The 16,103-nt window shown below is 45.0% G+C and overlaps 1 protein-coding gene, 1 long non-coding RNA gene and 6 other non-coding genes across 8 annotated transcripts in view; 7 read left to right on the top strand and 1 right to left on the bottom strand.

Annotated features, from left to right (window-relative positions):
• Positions 1 to 16,103, top strand: part of LOC137491105 (uncharacterized) — a 698,540-nt gene that overhangs the window by 131,134 nt on the left and 551,303 nt on the right. The gene's annotated exons all lie outside the window — the stretch shown is intronic.
• Positions 362 to 443, top strand: trnas-gcu (transfer RNA serine (anticodon GCU)). Its single transcript has one exon. It is a non-coding gene; the product is annotated as a tRNA-Ser (tRNA).
• LOC141381737 (uncharacterized) lies at positions 2,943 to 5,829 on the bottom strand. Its single transcript, XR_015483862.1, has 2 exons — positions 4,414 to 5,829; positions 2,943 to 3,181 (listed from the first exon to the last, which is right to left on the bottom strand). It is a non-coding gene; the product is annotated as an uncharacterized LOC141381737 (long non-coding RNA).
• trnan-guu (transfer RNA asparagine (anticodon GUU)) lies at positions 8,974 to 9,047 on the top strand. The gene has a single exon. It is a non-coding gene; the product is annotated as a tRNA-Asn (tRNA).
• Positions 9,217 to 9,289, top strand: trnak-cuu (transfer RNA lysine (anticodon CUU)). The gene has a single exon. It is a non-coding gene; the product is annotated as a tRNA-Lys (tRNA).
• On the top strand, positions 9,641 to 9,713 carry trnak-cuu (transfer RNA lysine (anticodon CUU)). The gene has a single exon. It is a non-coding gene; the product is annotated as a tRNA-Lys (tRNA).
• Positions 14,476 to 14,548, top strand: trnak-cuu (transfer RNA lysine (anticodon CUU)). The gene has a single exon. It is a non-coding gene; the product is annotated as a tRNA-Lys (tRNA).
• Positions 15,924 to 15,997, top strand: trnan-guu (transfer RNA asparagine (anticodon GUU)). The gene has a single exon. It is a non-coding gene; the product is annotated as a tRNA-Asn (tRNA).

Below are 16,103 nucleotides of genomic sequence, written 5' to 3'. Positions count from 1 at the left end.
CATCGAATCCCATCCTTGTCGTTCAAATGCTCTGGCGTTTGAAAGAGGCCGGTGCTTCCGTGGAAGGTGTTTTACTCGCACGCTCTTATCGTTTTGAAGGATGTTGTTGCAAATTTTAACGTCATCTTTACCAAAAATAGCAGCAAATACTTACAGAAATGCCGTAGTCCAGCCCCCAACAGGAAAGTGAGTACATACATGACGGGGTGGCCGAGTCCATCGAATCCCATTTTTGTCGTTCATTTGCTCTGTCGTTCATACGGCAAAACTGAAAGTCGTTTTACCGAAAATAGTTGCAGAAACATACATATACAAATAAGTGTCACAGTCCGGCCTCCACCAGAGAAGAAAGAAAATATGTGACGAGGTGGCCGAGTGGTTAAGGCGATGGACTGCTAATCCATTGTGCTCTGCACGCGTGGGTTCGAATCCCATCCTCGTCGCTCATTTTTTTTGGCATTCGAGAGATCATGGTGTTTCTGTAGAAGTTCGTTTATTCTCACTCTTTTAGCGTTTTGAAGGATGTTGTTGCAAAATTTTATGTCATCTATATCGAAAATAGCTGCAAATACAAACATATATGCCATAGTCCAGCCCCCATCATGAAAGTGAGTACATACATGTCGAGGTGGAAGAGTCCATCAAATCCCATCTTTGTCGTTCAAATGCTCTGGCGTTTGAAAGAGGCCGGTGCTTCTGTGGAAGGTCTTTTACTTGCACGCTCTTATCGTTTTGAAGGATGTTGTTGCAAAATTTAACATCATCTTTACCGAACATAGTAGCAAATACATACAGAAATGTCATATTCCAGCCCCCTTCATGAAAGTGAGTACATACATGACGAGGTGGCCGAGTCCATCGAATCCCATTGTTGTCGTTCATTTGCTCTGTCGTTCATACGGCAAAACTGAAAGTCATCTTACCGAAAATAGTTGCAGAAACATACATATAGAAATATGTGCCACAGTCCGGCCTCTACCAGAGATGAAGTAAAATATGTGACGAGGTGGCCGAGTGGTTAAGGCGATGGACTGCTAATCTATTGTGATCTGCATGCGTGCGTTCGAATCCCATCCTTGTCGCTCATATGTTCTGGCATTCGAGAGATCATGGTGTTTCTGTAGAAGTTCTTTTACTCTTTTAGCGTTTTGAAGGATGTTGTTGCAAAATTTTATGTCATCTTTACCGAAAATAGCAGCAAATACATACAGAAATGCCGTAGTCCAGCCCCCAACAGGAAAGTGAGTACATACATGACGGGGTGGCCGAGTCCATCGAATCCCATTTTTGTCGTTCATTTGCTCTGTCGTTCATACGGCAAAACTGAAAGTCGTTTTACCGAAAATAGTTGCAGAAACATACATATACAAATAAGTGTCACAGTCTGGGCTCCACCAGAGAAGAAAGAAAATACGTGACGAGGTGGCCGAGTGGATAAGGCGATGGACTGCTAATCCACTGTGCTCTGCACGCGTGCGTTCAAATCCTATCCTCGTCGCTCATTTGTTCTGCCATTCAAGAGATCATGGTGTTTCTGTAGAAGTTCGTTTATTCTCACTTTTTAAGCGTGTTGAAGGATGTTGTTGCAAAATTTTATGTCATCTTTATCGAAAATAGCTGCAAATACAAACATATATGCCATAGTCCAGCCCCTATCATGAAAGTGAGCACATACATGACGAGGTGGAAGAGTCCATCGAATCCTATCCTTGTCGTTCAAATGCTCTGGCATTTGAAAGAGGCCGGTGCTTCCGTGGAAGGTGGTTTACTCGCACGCTCTTATCGTTTTGAAGGATGTTGTTGCAAAATTTAACGTCATCTTTACCGAAAATAGCAGCAAATACATACAGAAATGCCGTAGTCCAGCCCCCATCATGAAAGTGAGTACATACATGACGAGGTGGCCGAGTCCATCGAATCCCATTTTTGTCGTTCATTTGCTCTGTCGTTCATACGGCAAAACTGAAAGTCATCTTACAGAAAATCGTTGCAGAAACATAAATATAGAAATATGTGCCACAGTCCGGGCTCCACCACAGAAGAAGAAAAGTACATGACGAGGTAGCTGAGTGGTTAAGGCGATGGACTGCTAATCCATTGTGCTCTGCACGCATGAGTTTGAATCCCATCCTTGTTGCTCATATGTTCTGGCATTTGAGAGATCATGGTGTTTCTGTAGAAGTTCTTTTATTCTCACTCTTTTAGCGTTTTGAAGGATGTTGTTGCAAAATTTTATGTCAACTTTATCGAAAATAGCTGCAAATACAAACATATATGCCATAGTCCAGCCCCTATCATGAAAGTGAGTACATACATGAAGAGGTGGAAGAGTCCATTGAATCCCATCCTTGTCGTTCAAATGCTCTGGCGTTTGAAAGAGGCCGGTGCTTCCGTGGAAAGTGTTTTACTCGCACGCTCTTATCGTTTTGAAGGATGTTGTTGCAAAATTTAATGTCATCTTTACCGAAAATAGCAGCAAATACATACAGAAATGCCATAGTCCAGCCCCCAACAGGAAAGTGAGTACATACATGACGGGGTGGCCGAGTCCATCGAATCCCATTTTTGTCGTTCATTTGATCTTTCATTCATACAGCAAAACTGAAAGTCATCTTACCAAAAATAGTTGCAGAAACATACATATACAATTATGTGCCACAGTCCGGCCTCCACCAGAGAAGAAGGAAAATACGTGACGAGGTGGCTGTGTGGTTAAGGCGATGGACTGCTAATCCACTGTGCTCTACACACGTGTTCGAATCCCATCCTCGTCGCTCCTATGTTCTGGCATTCGAGAGATCATGGTGTTTCTTTAGAAGTTCTTTTACTCTCACTCTTTTAGCGTTTTGAAGGATGTTGTTGCAAAATTTTATGTCAATTGTAGTGGCAATTTCCTTTAAGGAGGCGCTCTCGGTGGTCAAGAAACAAAGTCTTACCCAGGATGTCTTTTCAAAGCTTTTATTCTTTGCAAAGAAGGTCACAGTCATACAGCAACAACAGTTTCTGCAGAGTGAGACAATGAAGCAAAGTGTGCTCATCCTTTTATCTGGGTTGTGCTGCTTACGAGGTCAATTCTAGTTCAATCTAAACCTCACATACTACAACAGGTGTGAAAACCATCCTGCTGCTTTCCAGTCATATATCACACAGCCCATGCCCCTTACCCCTAATAGATGTTCATCTTTAAAGGGCCATGAAACCCCCTCGTTTCAGCAGGGTGTTTTCACACCTCTTCTTTGGAAAAAGTCAGAAAAGTGGGGGTGTCCAGCTCTGTTTAGGGGGGAGTGTCGGAGGAACTAAAGTGGGAGGGTGTGGGAGTGTCTATTTGGGCACGCGCGAGTTTCAGTCAAAATACACAGGAGAAAGGGATGGTGTTTAACCTACATGGACATCTGTAGTCAAATTATTTGCCAAATTATTAAATGGTGGACTTTAACTGCAGTCTGGCTCTTTCATTTAGGGAATTCATTCATGCCCCTCGCGACAAACGAGATATTTGATTCGAGGATCTGCTCTAAGCGTGTATTTTTCATGCAATGTTTGATATCGCACGGCGAATGACAGAAAAAAAACTCAGCATTTCCCGGAAACTTAGATGCACACGGCAGGTAGCGTCCGAAAGCCGCGTGTGTTATTCCGGTCACAAAATGCGGTGCTAACATGTTTGCACTCAATGCAATAGTTAACTTATTTGATACAAACAAACTGAATATACAAAGAGCACTGGTCGCTCACTTACCAAATCTGTAGAGACAGGACAATCACCAGCAACTAGAGCCGCGTCTTTATGAAGAGAAGACTACATCCGGAATCCGGATTTCAGCGTTTGCAGATGAGAACAGCTCTCAGGTAAACAATAATCCTCCTTAGAAACGTTAGTTATTGTTGTCGCGCGTCGCGTACACTGTTAATCCACACGTGATCCAGATGAGCTCTCACAGAGAGAAAATGAAAACGAAACTTAATGGCAGCAAACTGTAAAAGCAACACTTCACGCTTGTTTTGCCAACACAACGTGGCGTCTCTGTGTTGTAAAGACGGTGACACTAATGAATATTAATGAAGTTGCACAATAGAGCGCGCTGATTGGTTTGAACCAAGCCTTACTCATGCATTAATGCATCACACTGTAAGACGTAATAAGGCACACTCTGGCACAGACGTCCAGTCTGCACGCTGGAATAAAACGCTATTATGTCATGACCGTGACGCAGCTTCAAAAATTCGTTTCAAACAGGAAGTACGAATTTGCTTGAAATAACGCAAAAACAACCAATTTACACTTTTTAGTGAAATATAGGTGTCCTAATAGTGTTTTTAGCAGTGTGGGACACATATACGACTGTCAACAGCTCAAAAAATGTGTTTTGGTGTTTCGTGACCCTTTAAGCTAATTGGAAAGATAAGGACCACGTGGTCACATACGGGAATGTAAGGCTGTATAAACAAAAGTACACTGTGAACACAAGTGACTTTTCACACATCTAAAGATGAGGAGTAAGCAAGTTTTCACTACACATGTTCATCTAAAAATGAATTTCCATTACAATTCCTCTCTTTTTATCATTCATTGATAACTCACTATTAAATTCATTTTTCAATTGAATACAAAATCACACTGATTACAAAAATCATTTAACAGGTTTCTGCACACATCAAATACACTAGAGATGTTTAAACATTCTTCTTAATAGTTTCCCCTTTAAGATTTATCTTTCAAAACATCCCTCTTCCCTGGGAGCCGGGCTAAACGAATAATCACTGTTATTGCGCTCCCGATCGAAATCGGACCCTCAGTCACCCCTCAGAGGTTCAAATCACAGAAATTGCCTGTTTTTTTCACATTATTGATTTGTTCACACAACAAAATTCTAGAAACATTTCTTCAATCAGTTAAAAATTATTAACACTCTACAGCAATTCATCAATAACACTCATGAACATAGGAACACGTTGTTTCTGTACTCTTAAACATATATCACATTTACACCCTTCTCTCAATTTTCATGTAAATGATCACTCTTTTGAGATTTGTTACAGAACATATATAAGCAAGCAGATAGTTATCTTAAATTTCAAAAAATCTGGTTCGTTAATATTTTCCCAATTAAGTAACAGCCGTCACCAAAAATTTTGTTCTCAGTTGTTTACAGTTTTTCCTTATCCATTTCTATGTAGCTGCTGCTATCATCAAAGTCATAATCAAAATCTTCACCCATGTCAATATTCATACCCTCTTCATTCACAGCCACTCTTATCATCTGATGGGATGTTTTAGTTGTAATCAGTCTGCCCACTGACCATAATACAAATCTGAATATACATGGAAGACAACATAATATCACTACACCCACTCCCAATACAGGTAACACCACAGTAAAGGCCCAGTAGATCCAGTTTCCCCACTTAAATGACAGCCAATCTAGCTATGGGCTGCTAACTTTCTTAGGTTCTTTTACTGTCATTCTCATGTGGGTCACAATGTCAGTAATGTTTTGCTGTAATCAGGTTAATTAAGGTGACACTAGCTGCAATGCCAGTGTTGTTCTCCTCAGACCACACATTCCTCGCACACGGAATGGATGGCAGCTAATCTTTTCTTCCATCTTCAGATCTTTAATGCGATGGTCAAGCACAGCTTATTCACCTCTCTTTTTGGTCGCTTTATCCTCCGTCTGTGTGCTGCTTGGTGTTGTATTCAGAAGTTACTGTTTCACACACACCTCTTGGGTTGTTGTTGTTTCTCCCCAGCTGTGACCTTGCTTCCCTCAGATAACAGCCTGCTGTTTTCCTTCAGATGATTTCAGAGCCCCTCTTTCTCTCCTACTCCCTCGTGGAATCCTCCTCAGGAGATGGAATTTTCCTGCAGTGCCCATCATGCACCCACGTCGCCCACTCTGCGACCTTCACCGCCGTCTCCGTGGTCAGTAGCACTTGAAATGAACCCAGCCAGCGCTTTGCTCTCCAGCTCTTTCTCCTCAGGTCCCTAATCACCACGAAGTCGCCAGGCCTCAGACTGTGCAGTGGTCTCTCAGCAGCCTTCCCCTGTGCGGCCTTTACCTGCACACAAACATCGGACAACACATGAGACATATCTTACAGTAATTCAACATGTCATTCTCACACACATCTGTTGAGGGCAGCTGCTGTTTTCCCCCATTCACACCTACACACGGTGGTTTACCAAAGAGAATTTCAAACGGGCTCAAATTCATTTTTGATCTTTTTCTCATTCTCATGTACTTCAGGACAATGGGTAAAGCTTGAACTTTTGAGACAAAGTTCTGCCTTTCTACCACTGTAGGTGATCTTTCCCTAAGTCTCTGTGGCGCAATCAGTTAGTGCTTTCGGCTGTTAACTGAAAGGTTGGTGGTTCAAGCACACCCAGGGATGAATTAGGCATTTTTCTGCCTTGCAACTGCTAACACGTGCACTGGGCATATATCCTGGGCCACATTCTGTCCAGCTTTACAAGATGAAATCAGGATTTAGCAGAAGATTGTCACAGGTAGGGAAGGTATTACTGTGAACGGTGTCTAGCTCTTGAAAGGGCTACTCATCAGCTCGGCTAGTTTAGTCGGTAAAGCATGAGACTCTTAATCTCAAGGTCGTGGGCTCGAGCCCCACGTTGAGTGTTTCTGTTGCCTCTCTCAGCAAACTTTCATTAGGGTTTATGTAGCACACCTTTTGAAACAAAGTTCTGCCTTTCTACCACTGTAGGTGACCTCTTACTAAAGCCTGGTTTATACTTCTGCGTCAAGTGACCGGCGCAACTCACGGCGCAGGCAACGCGCGTGGTTGGGCATTTATACTTCTGCGCGCTGTCTCCGTTGGTCTGCATTAACACTTCCGAAACGCTAGTGGGCAGTGAGGTGTAAATGTTCCTCTGTGTCGAGTTTCTTCGCTTCTGTTTTGCTATTCTGAACACTTCCTGGATGTACAAGTGACTCAAACTCGCTCATTTTGAGGCAGGAACCAGCGGACGTGCAACAACTTTAACCATGAGGTAAACAAAGAACAAAACTTTCCATCCGGAGCTCCTTCACGGGACTCCACACTTGTAAACAATCGCTCGCGCCATTCGCGCGGCTCTCGGTCCCGCCCAGACTCGTCGGCGCTAGCAAGCCGACCAATCACAGAGCTTGCGCTACGCGTTGTTGCGACGTGTAGTTACAATTTTTGAGAGGTGCACGTCAGTGACGGCGACGGCCACGGCGATGGGCTATGCGTCAGCGCCGTAGCATACGCCGGTGTTTGACGCAGAAGTATAAATCAGCCTTTAGTCTCTGTGGCACAATCAGTTAGTGCTTTCGGCTGTTAACTGAAAGGTTGGTGGTTCAAGCACACCCAGGGATGAATTAGGCATTTTGCTGCCTTGCAACTGCTAACACGTGCACTGGGCATATATCCAGGGCCACATTCTGTCCAGCATTACAAGATGAAATCAGGATTTAGCAGAAGATTGTCACAGGTAGGGAAGGTATTACTGTAAACGGTGTCTAACTCTTGAAAGAGCTTCTCATCAGCCTGGCTAGCTCAGTCGGTAAAGCATGAGACTCTTAATCTCAGGGTCGTGGGTTCGAGCCCCACGTTGGGCGTTCCTCTTACTTTTCTCTCTCTCTCAACAAACTTACATTAGGGTTCATATAGCAGACCTTTTGAGACAAAGTTCTGCCTTTCTACCACTGTAGGTGATCTTTCACTAAGTCTCTGTGGTGCAATCAGTTAGTGCTTTCGGCTGTTAACTGAAAGGTTGGTGGTTCAAGCACACCCAGGGATGAATTAGGCATTTTGCTGCCTTGCAACTGCTAACACGTGCACTGGGCATATATCCTGGGCCACATTCTGTCCAGCTTTACAAGATGAAATCAGGATTTAGCAGAAGATTGTCACAGGTAGGGAAGGTATTACTGTAAACGGTGTCTAGCTCTTGAAAGGGCTCCTCATCAGCTCGGCTAGTTTAGTCGGTAAAGCATGAGACTCTTAATCTCAAGGTCGTGGGCTCGAGCCCCACGTTGAGTGTTTCTGTTGCCTCTCTCTCTCAGCAAACTTTCATTAGGGTTTATGTAGCACACCTTTTGAAACAAAGTTCTGCCTTTCTACCACTGTAGGTGACTTCTTACTAAGTCTCTGTGGCACAATCAGTTAGTGCTTTCGGCTGTTAACTGAAAGGTTGGTGGTTCAAGCACACCCAGGGATGAATTAGGCATTTTGCTGCCTTGCAACTACTAACACGTGCACTGGGCATATATCCTGGGCCACATTCTGTCCAGCTTTACAAGATGAAATCAGGATTTAGCAGAAGATTGTCACGGGTAGGGAAGGTATTACTGAAAACAGTGTCTAGCTCTTGAAAGTGCTCCACATCAGCCCGGTTAGCTCATTCGGTAGAGCATGAGACTCTTAATCTCAGGGTTGTGGGTTCGAGCCCAACGCTTGGTGTTCCTGTTACTTTTTTCTCTCTCTCAGCAAACTTACATTAGGGTTCATATAGCAGACCTTTTGAGACAAAGTTCCGCCTTTCACCACTGTCGTTGACCTTTCCCCAAGTCTCTGAGGCACAATAGGTTAGCGTGTTTGGCTGTTAACTGATAGGTTGGTGGTTCAAGCCCACCCAGGGATGAATTAGGCATTTTGCTGCCTTGCAACTGCTAACACGTGCACTGGGCATATATCCAGGGCCACATTCTGTCCAGCATTACAAGATGAAATCAGGATTTAGCAGAAGATTGTCACAGGTAGGGAAGGTATTACTGTAAACGTTGTCTAGCTCTTGAAAGAGCATCTCATCAGCCCGGCTAGCTCAGTCGGTAGAGCATGAGACTCTTAATCTCAGGGTTGTAGGTTCGACCCACACGTTGGGTGTTCCTCTTACTTTTCTCTCTCTCTCAACAAACTTACATTAGGGTTCATATAGCAGACCTTTTGAGACAAAGTTACGCCTTTCTACCACTGTAGGTGATCTTTCCCTAAGTCTCTGTGGCGCAATTGGTTAGCGCGTTCGGCTGTTAACTGAAAGGTTGGTGGTTCAAGCCCACCCAGGGACGAATTAGGCATTTTGCTGCCTTGCAACTGCTAACACGTGCACTGGGCATATATCCAGGGCCACATTCTGTCAAGCATTACAAGATGAAATCAGGATTTAGCAGAACATTGTCACAGGTAGGGAAGGTATTACTGTAAACGGTGTCTAGCTCTTGAAAGAGGTTCTCATCAGCCCGGCTAGCTCAGTCGGTAGAGCATGAGACTCTTAATCTCAGGGTCGTGGGTTCGAGCCCCACGTTGGGCGTTCCTCTTACTTTTCTCTCTCTCTCAACAAACTTACATTAGGGTTCATATAGCAGACCTTTTGAGACAAAGTTACGCCTTTCTACCACTGTAGGTGATCTTTTGCTAAGTCTCTGTGGCGCAATCAGTTAGTGCTTTCGGCTGTTAACTGAAAGGTTGGTGGTTCAAGCCCACCCAGGGACGAATTAGGCATTTTGCTGCCTTGCAACTGCTAACACGTGCACTGGGCATATATCCTGGGCCACATTCTGTCCAGCATTACAAGATGAAATCAGGATTTAGCAGAACATTGTCACAGGTAGGGAAGGTATTACTGTAAACGGCGTCTAGCTCTTGAAAGAGCTTCTCATCAGCCCGGCTAGCTCAGTCGGTAGAGCATGAGACTCTTAATCTCAGGGTCGTGGGTTCGAGCCCCACGTTGGGCGTTCCTCTTACTTTTCTCTCTCTCTCAACAAACTTACATTAGGGTTCAAATAGCAGACCTTTTGAGACAAAGTTCTGCCTTTCTACCACTGTAGGTGATCTTTCGCTAAGTCTCTGTGGCGCAATCAGTTAGTGCTTTCGGCTGTTAACTGAAAGGTTGGTGGTTCAAGCACACCCAGGGATGAATTAGGCATTTTGCTGCCTTGCAAATGCTAACACGTGCACTGGGCATATATCCTGGGCCACATTCTGTCCAGCTTTACAAGATGAAATCAGGATTTAGCAGAAGATTGTCACAGGTAGGGAAGGTATTACTGTAAACGGTGTCTAGCTCTTGAAAGGGCTCCTCATCAGCTCGGCTAGTTTAGTCGGTAAAGCATGAGACTCTTAATCTCAAGGTCGTGGGCTCGAGCCCCACGTTGAGTGTTTCTGTTGCCTCTCTCTCTCAGCAAACTTTCATTAGGGTTTATGTAGCACACCTTTTGAAACAAAGTTCTGCCTTTCTAACACTGTAGGTGACGTCTTACTAAGTCTCTGTGGCACAATCAGTTAGTGCTTTCGGCTGTTAACTGAAAGGTTGGTGGTTCAAGCACACCCAGGGATGAATTAGGCATTTTGCTGCCTTGCAACTGCTAACACGTGCACTGGGCATATATCCTGGGCCACATTCTGTCCAGCTTTACAAGATGAAATCAGGATTTAGCAGAAGATTGTCACAGGTAGGGAAGGTACTACTGTAAACGGTGTCTAGCTCTTCCAAGGGCTCCTCATCAGCTCGGCTAGTTTAGTCGGTAAAGCATGAGACTCTTAATCTCAAGGTCGTGGGCTCGAGCCCCACGTTGAGTGTTTCTGTTGCCTCTCTCTCTCAGCAAACTTTCATTAGGGTTTATGTAGCACACCTTTTGAAATATAGTTCTGCCTTTCTACCACTGTAGGTGACCTCTTACTAAGTCTCTGTGGCACAATCAGTTAGTGCTTTCGGCTGTTAACTGAAAGGTTGGTGGTTCAAGCACACCCAGGGATGAATTAGGCATTTTGCTGCCTTGCAACTGCTAACACGTGCACTGGGCATATATCCTGGGCCACATTCTGTCCAGCTTTACAAGATGAAATCAGGATTTAGCAGAAGATTGTCACGGGTAGGGAAGGTATTACTGAAAACAGTGTCTAGCTCTTGAAAGAGCTCCACATCAGCCTGGTTAGCTCATTCGGTAGAGCATGAGACTCTTAATCTCAGGGTTGTGGGCTCGAGCCCCACGTTTGGTGTCCCTGTTACTTTTTTCTCTCTCTCTCTCAGCAAACTTACATTAGGGTTCATATAGCAGACCTTTTGAGACAAAGTTCCGCCTTTCACAACTGTCGTTGACCTTTCCCCAGGTCTCTGTGGCACAATAGGTTAGCGCGTTTGGCTGTTAACTGATAGGTTGGTGGTTCAAGCCCACCCAGGGACGAATAAGGCATTTTGCTGCCTTGCAAATGCTAACACGTGCACTGGGCATATATCCAGGGCCACATTCTGTCCAGCGTTACAAGATGAAATCAGGATTTAGCAGAAGATTGTCACAGGTAGGGAAGGTATTACTGTAAACAGTGTCTAGCTCTTGAAAGAGCATCACATCAGCCCGGCTAGCTCAGTCGGTAGCGCATGAGACTCTTAATCTCAGGGTCGTAAGTTCAAGCCCCACGTTGGGTGTTCCTCTTACTTTTCTCTCTCTCTCAACAAACTTACTTTAGGGTTCATATAGCAGACCTTTTGAGACAAAGTTACGCCTTTCTACCACTGTAGGTGATCTTCCCCTAAGTCTCTGTGGCGCAATCAGTTAGTGCTTTCGGCTGTTAACTGAAAGGCTGGTGGTTCAAGCCCACCCAGGGATGAATTAGGCATTTTGCTGCCTTGCAACTTCTAAACCGTGGCTGGGCATATATCCTGGGCCACATTATGTTCAGCGTTACAAGATGAAATCAGGAATTAGCAGAAGATTGTCACGGGTAGGGAAGGGATAACTGTAAAGGGTGTCTAGCTCTTGAAAGGGCTCCTCATCAGCTCGGCTAGTTTAGTTGGTAGAGCATGAGACTCTTAATCTCAGGGTCGTGGATTCGAGCCCCACGTTGGGTGTTCCTATTACTTTTTTCTCTCTCTCTCTCAGCAAACTTTCATTAGGGTTTATGTAGCACACCTTTTGAAACAAAGTTCTGCCTTTCTACCACTGTAGGTGACCTCTTACTAAGTCTCTGTGGCACAATCAGTTAGTGCTTTCGGCTGTTAACTGAAAGGTTGGTGGTTCAAGCACACCCAGGGATGAATTAGGCATTTTGCTGCCTTGCAACTGCTAACACGTGCACTGGGCATATATCCTGGGCCACATTCTGTCCAGCTTTACAAGATGAAATCAGGATTTAGCAGAAGATTGTCACGGGTAGGGAAGGTATTACTGTAAAGGGTGTCTAGCTCTTGAAAGGGCTCCTCATCAGCTCGGCTAGTTTAGTTGGTAGAGCATGAGACTCTTAATCTCAGGGTCGTGGATTCGAGCCCCACGTTGGGCGTTCCTGTTACTTTTCTCTCTCTCTCAACAAACTTACATTACGGTTCATATAGCAGACCTTTTGAGACAAAGTTACGCCTTTCTACCACTGTAGGTGATTTTTCCCTAAGTCTCTGTGGCGCAATTGGTTAGCGTGTTCGGCTGTTAACTGAAAGGTTGGTGGTTCAAGCCCACCCAGGGACGAATTAGGCATTTTGCTGCCTTGCAACTGCTAACACGTGCACTGGGCATATATCCAGGGCCACATTCTGTCCAGCGTTACAAGATGAAATCAGGATTTAGCAGAAGATTGTCACAGGTAGGGAAGGTATTACTATAAACGGCGTCTAGCTCTTGAAAGAGCATCTCATCAGCCCGGCTAGCTCAGTCGGTAGCGCATGAGACTCTTAATCTCAGGGTCGTGGGTTCGAGCCCCACGTTCGGTGTTCCTCTTACTTTTCTCTCTCTCTCAACAAACTTACATTACGGTTCATATAGCAGACCTTTTGAGACAAAGTTACGCCTTTCTACCACTGTAGGTGGTCTTTCACTAAGTCTCTGTGGTGCAATTGGTTAGCGCGTTCGGCTGTTAACTGAAAGGTTGGTGGTTCAAGCCCACCCAGGGACGAATTAGGCATTTTGCTGCCTTGCAACTGCTAACACGTGCACTGGGCATATATCCAGGGCCACATTCTGTCCAGCATTACAAGATGAAATCAGGATTTAGCAGAACATTGTCACAGGTGGGGAAGGTATTACTGTAAACGGTGTCTAGCTCTTGAAAGAGCTTCTCATCAGCCCGGCTAGCTCAGTCGGTAGAGCATGAGACTCTTAATCTCAGGGTCGTGGGTTCGAGCCCCATCTTGGGCGTTCCTGTTACTTTTCTCTCTCTCTCAACAAACTTACATTAGGGTTCATATAGCAGACCTTTTGAGACAAAGTTCTGCCTTTCTACCACTGTAGGTGATGTTTCACTAAGTCTCTGTGGCGCAATCAGTTAGTGCTTTCGGCTGTTAACTGTAAGGTTGGTGGTTCAAGCACACCCAGGGATGAATTAGGCATTTTGCTGCCTTGCAACTGCTAACACGTGCACTGGGCATATATCCTGGGCCACATTCTGTCCAGCTTTACAAGATGAAATCAGGATTTAGCAGAAGATTGTCACAGGTAGGGAAGGTATTACTGTAAACGGTGTCTAGCTCTTGAAAGGGCTCCTCATCAGCTCGGCTAGTTTAGTCGGTAAAGCTTGAGACTCTTAATCTCAAGGTCGTGGGCTCGAGCCCCACGTTGAGTGTTTCTGTTGCCTCTCTCTCTCAGCAAACTTTCATTAGGGTTTATGTAGCACACCTTTTGAAACAAAGTTCTGCCTTTCTACCACTGTAGGTGACCTCTTACTAAGTCTCTGTGGCACAATCAGTTAGTGCTTTCGGCTGTTAACTGAAAGGTTGGTGGTTCAAGCACACCCAGGGATGAATTAGGCATTTTGCTGCCTTGCAACTGCTAACACGTGCACTGGGCATGTATCCTGGGCCACATTCTGTCCAGCTTTACAAGATGAAATCAGGATTTAGCAGAAAATTGACACGGGTAGGGAAGGTATTACCGAAAACAGTGTCTAGCTCTTGAAAGAGCTCCACATCAGCCCGGTTAGCTTATCGGTAGAGCATGAGACTCTTAATCACAGGGTTGTGGGTTCGAGCCCCACGTTTGGTGTTCCTGTTACTTTTTTCTCTCTCTCTCTCAGCAAACTTACATTAGGGTTCATATAGCAGACCTTTTGAGACAAAGTTCCGCCTTTCACAACTGTCGTTGACCTTTCCCCAGGTCTCTGTGGCACAATAGGTTAGCGCGTTGGCTGTTAACTGATAGGTTGGTGGTTCAAGCCCACCCAGGGACGAATTAGGCATTTTGCTGCCTTGCAAATGCTAACACGTGCACTGGGCATATATCCAGGGCCACATTCTGTCCAGCGTTACAAGATGAAATCAGGATTTAGCAGAAGATTGTCACAGGTAGGGAAGGTATTACTGTAAACGGTGTCTAGCTCTTGAAAGCCCACCCAGGGACGAATTAGGCATTTTGCTGCCTTGCAACTGCTAACACGTGCACTGGGCATATATCCAGGGCCACATTCTGTCCAGCATTACAAGATAAGATGAAATCAGGATTTAGCAGAAGATTGTCACAGGTAGGGAAGGTATTACTGTAAACGGTGTCTAGCTCTTGAAAGAGCTTCTCATCAGCCCGGCTAGCTCAGTCGGTAGAGCATGAGACTCTTAATCTCAGGGTTGTGGGTTCGAGCCCCACGTTGGGCGTTCCTCTTACTTTTCTCTCTCTCTCAACAAACTTACATTAGGGTTCATATAGCAGACCTTTTGAGACAAAGTTCTGCCTTTCTACCACTGTAGGTGATCTTTCGCTAAGTCTCTGTGGTGCAATCAGTTAGTGCTTTCGGCTGTTAACTGAAAGGTTGGTGGTTCAAGCACACCCAGGGATGAATTAGGCATTTTGCTGCCTTGCAACTGCTAACACGTGCACTGGGCATATATCCTGGGCCACATTCTGTCCAGCTTTACAAGATGAAATCAGGATTTAGCAGAAGATTGTCACAGGTAGGGAAGGTATTACTGTAAACGGTGTCTAGCTCTTGAAAGGGCTCCTCATCAGCTCGGCTAGTTTAGTCGGTAAAGCATGAGACTCTTAATCTCAAGGTCGTGGGCTCGAGCCCCACGTTGAGTGTTTCTGTTGCCTCTCTCTCTCAGCAAACTTTCATTAGGGTTTATGTAGCACACCTTTTGAAACAAAGTTCTGCCTTTCTACCACTGTAGGTGACCTCTTACTAAGTCTCTGTGGCACAATCAGTTAGTGCTTTCGGCTGTTAACTGAAAGGTTGGTGGTTCAAGCACACCCAGGGATGAATTAGGCATTTTGCTGCCTTGCAACTACTAACACGTGCACTGGGCATATATCCTGGGCCACATTCTGTCCAGCTTTACAAGATGAAATCAGGATTTAGCAGAAGATTGTCACGGGTAGGGAAGGTATTACTGAAAACAGTGTCTAGCTCTTGAAAGAGCTCCACATCAGCCCGGTTAGCTCATTCGGTAGAGCATGAGACTCTTAATCTCAGGGTTGTGGGTTCGAGCCCAACGCTTGGTGCTCCTGTTACTTTTTTCTCTCTCTCAGCAAACTTACATTAGGGTTCATATAGCAGACCTTTTGAGACAAAGTTCCGCCTTTCACCACTGTCGTTGACCTTTCCCCAAGTCTCTGAGGCACAATAGGTTAGCGCGTTTGGCTGTTAACTGATAGGTTGGTGGTTCAAGCCCCCCCAGGGATGAATTAGGCATTTTGCTGCCTTGCAACTGCTAACACGTGCACTGGGCATATATCCAGGGCCACATTCTGTCCAGCATTACAAGATGAAATCAGGATTTAGCAGAAGATTGTCACAGGTAGGGAAGGTATTACTGTAAACGTTGTCTAGCTCCTGAAAGAGCATCTCATCAGCCCGGCTAGCTCAGTCGGTAGCGCATGAGATTCTTAATCTCAGGGTCGTAGGTTCGAGCCCCACGTTGGGTGTTCCTCTTACTTTTCTCTCTCTCTCAACAAACTTACATTAGGGTTCATATAGCAGACCTTTTGAGACAAAGTTACGCCTTTCTACCACTGTAGGTGATCTTTCCCTAAGTCTCTGTGGCGCAATTGGTTAGCGCGTTCGGCTGTTAACTGAAAGGTTGGTGGTTCAAGCCCACCCAGGGACGAATTAGGCATTTTGCAGCCTTGCAACTGCTAACACGTGCACTGGGCATATATCCAGGGCCACATTCTGTCCAGCATTACAAGATGAAATCAGGATTTAGCAGAACA

Source organism: Danio rerio, chromosome 4 (assembly GCF_052040795.2).
Source record: "Danio rerio strain M-AB ecotype USA chromosome 4, GRCz13ab, whole genome shotgun sequence".
Taxonomy (NCBI): domain Eukaryota; kingdom Metazoa; phylum Chordata; class Actinopteri; order Cypriniformes; family Danionidae; genus Danio; species Danio rerio.
The sequence above is the reverse complement of the archived record's forward strand: the minus strand, read 5'-3'. Positions and strand labels throughout refer to the sequence as shown.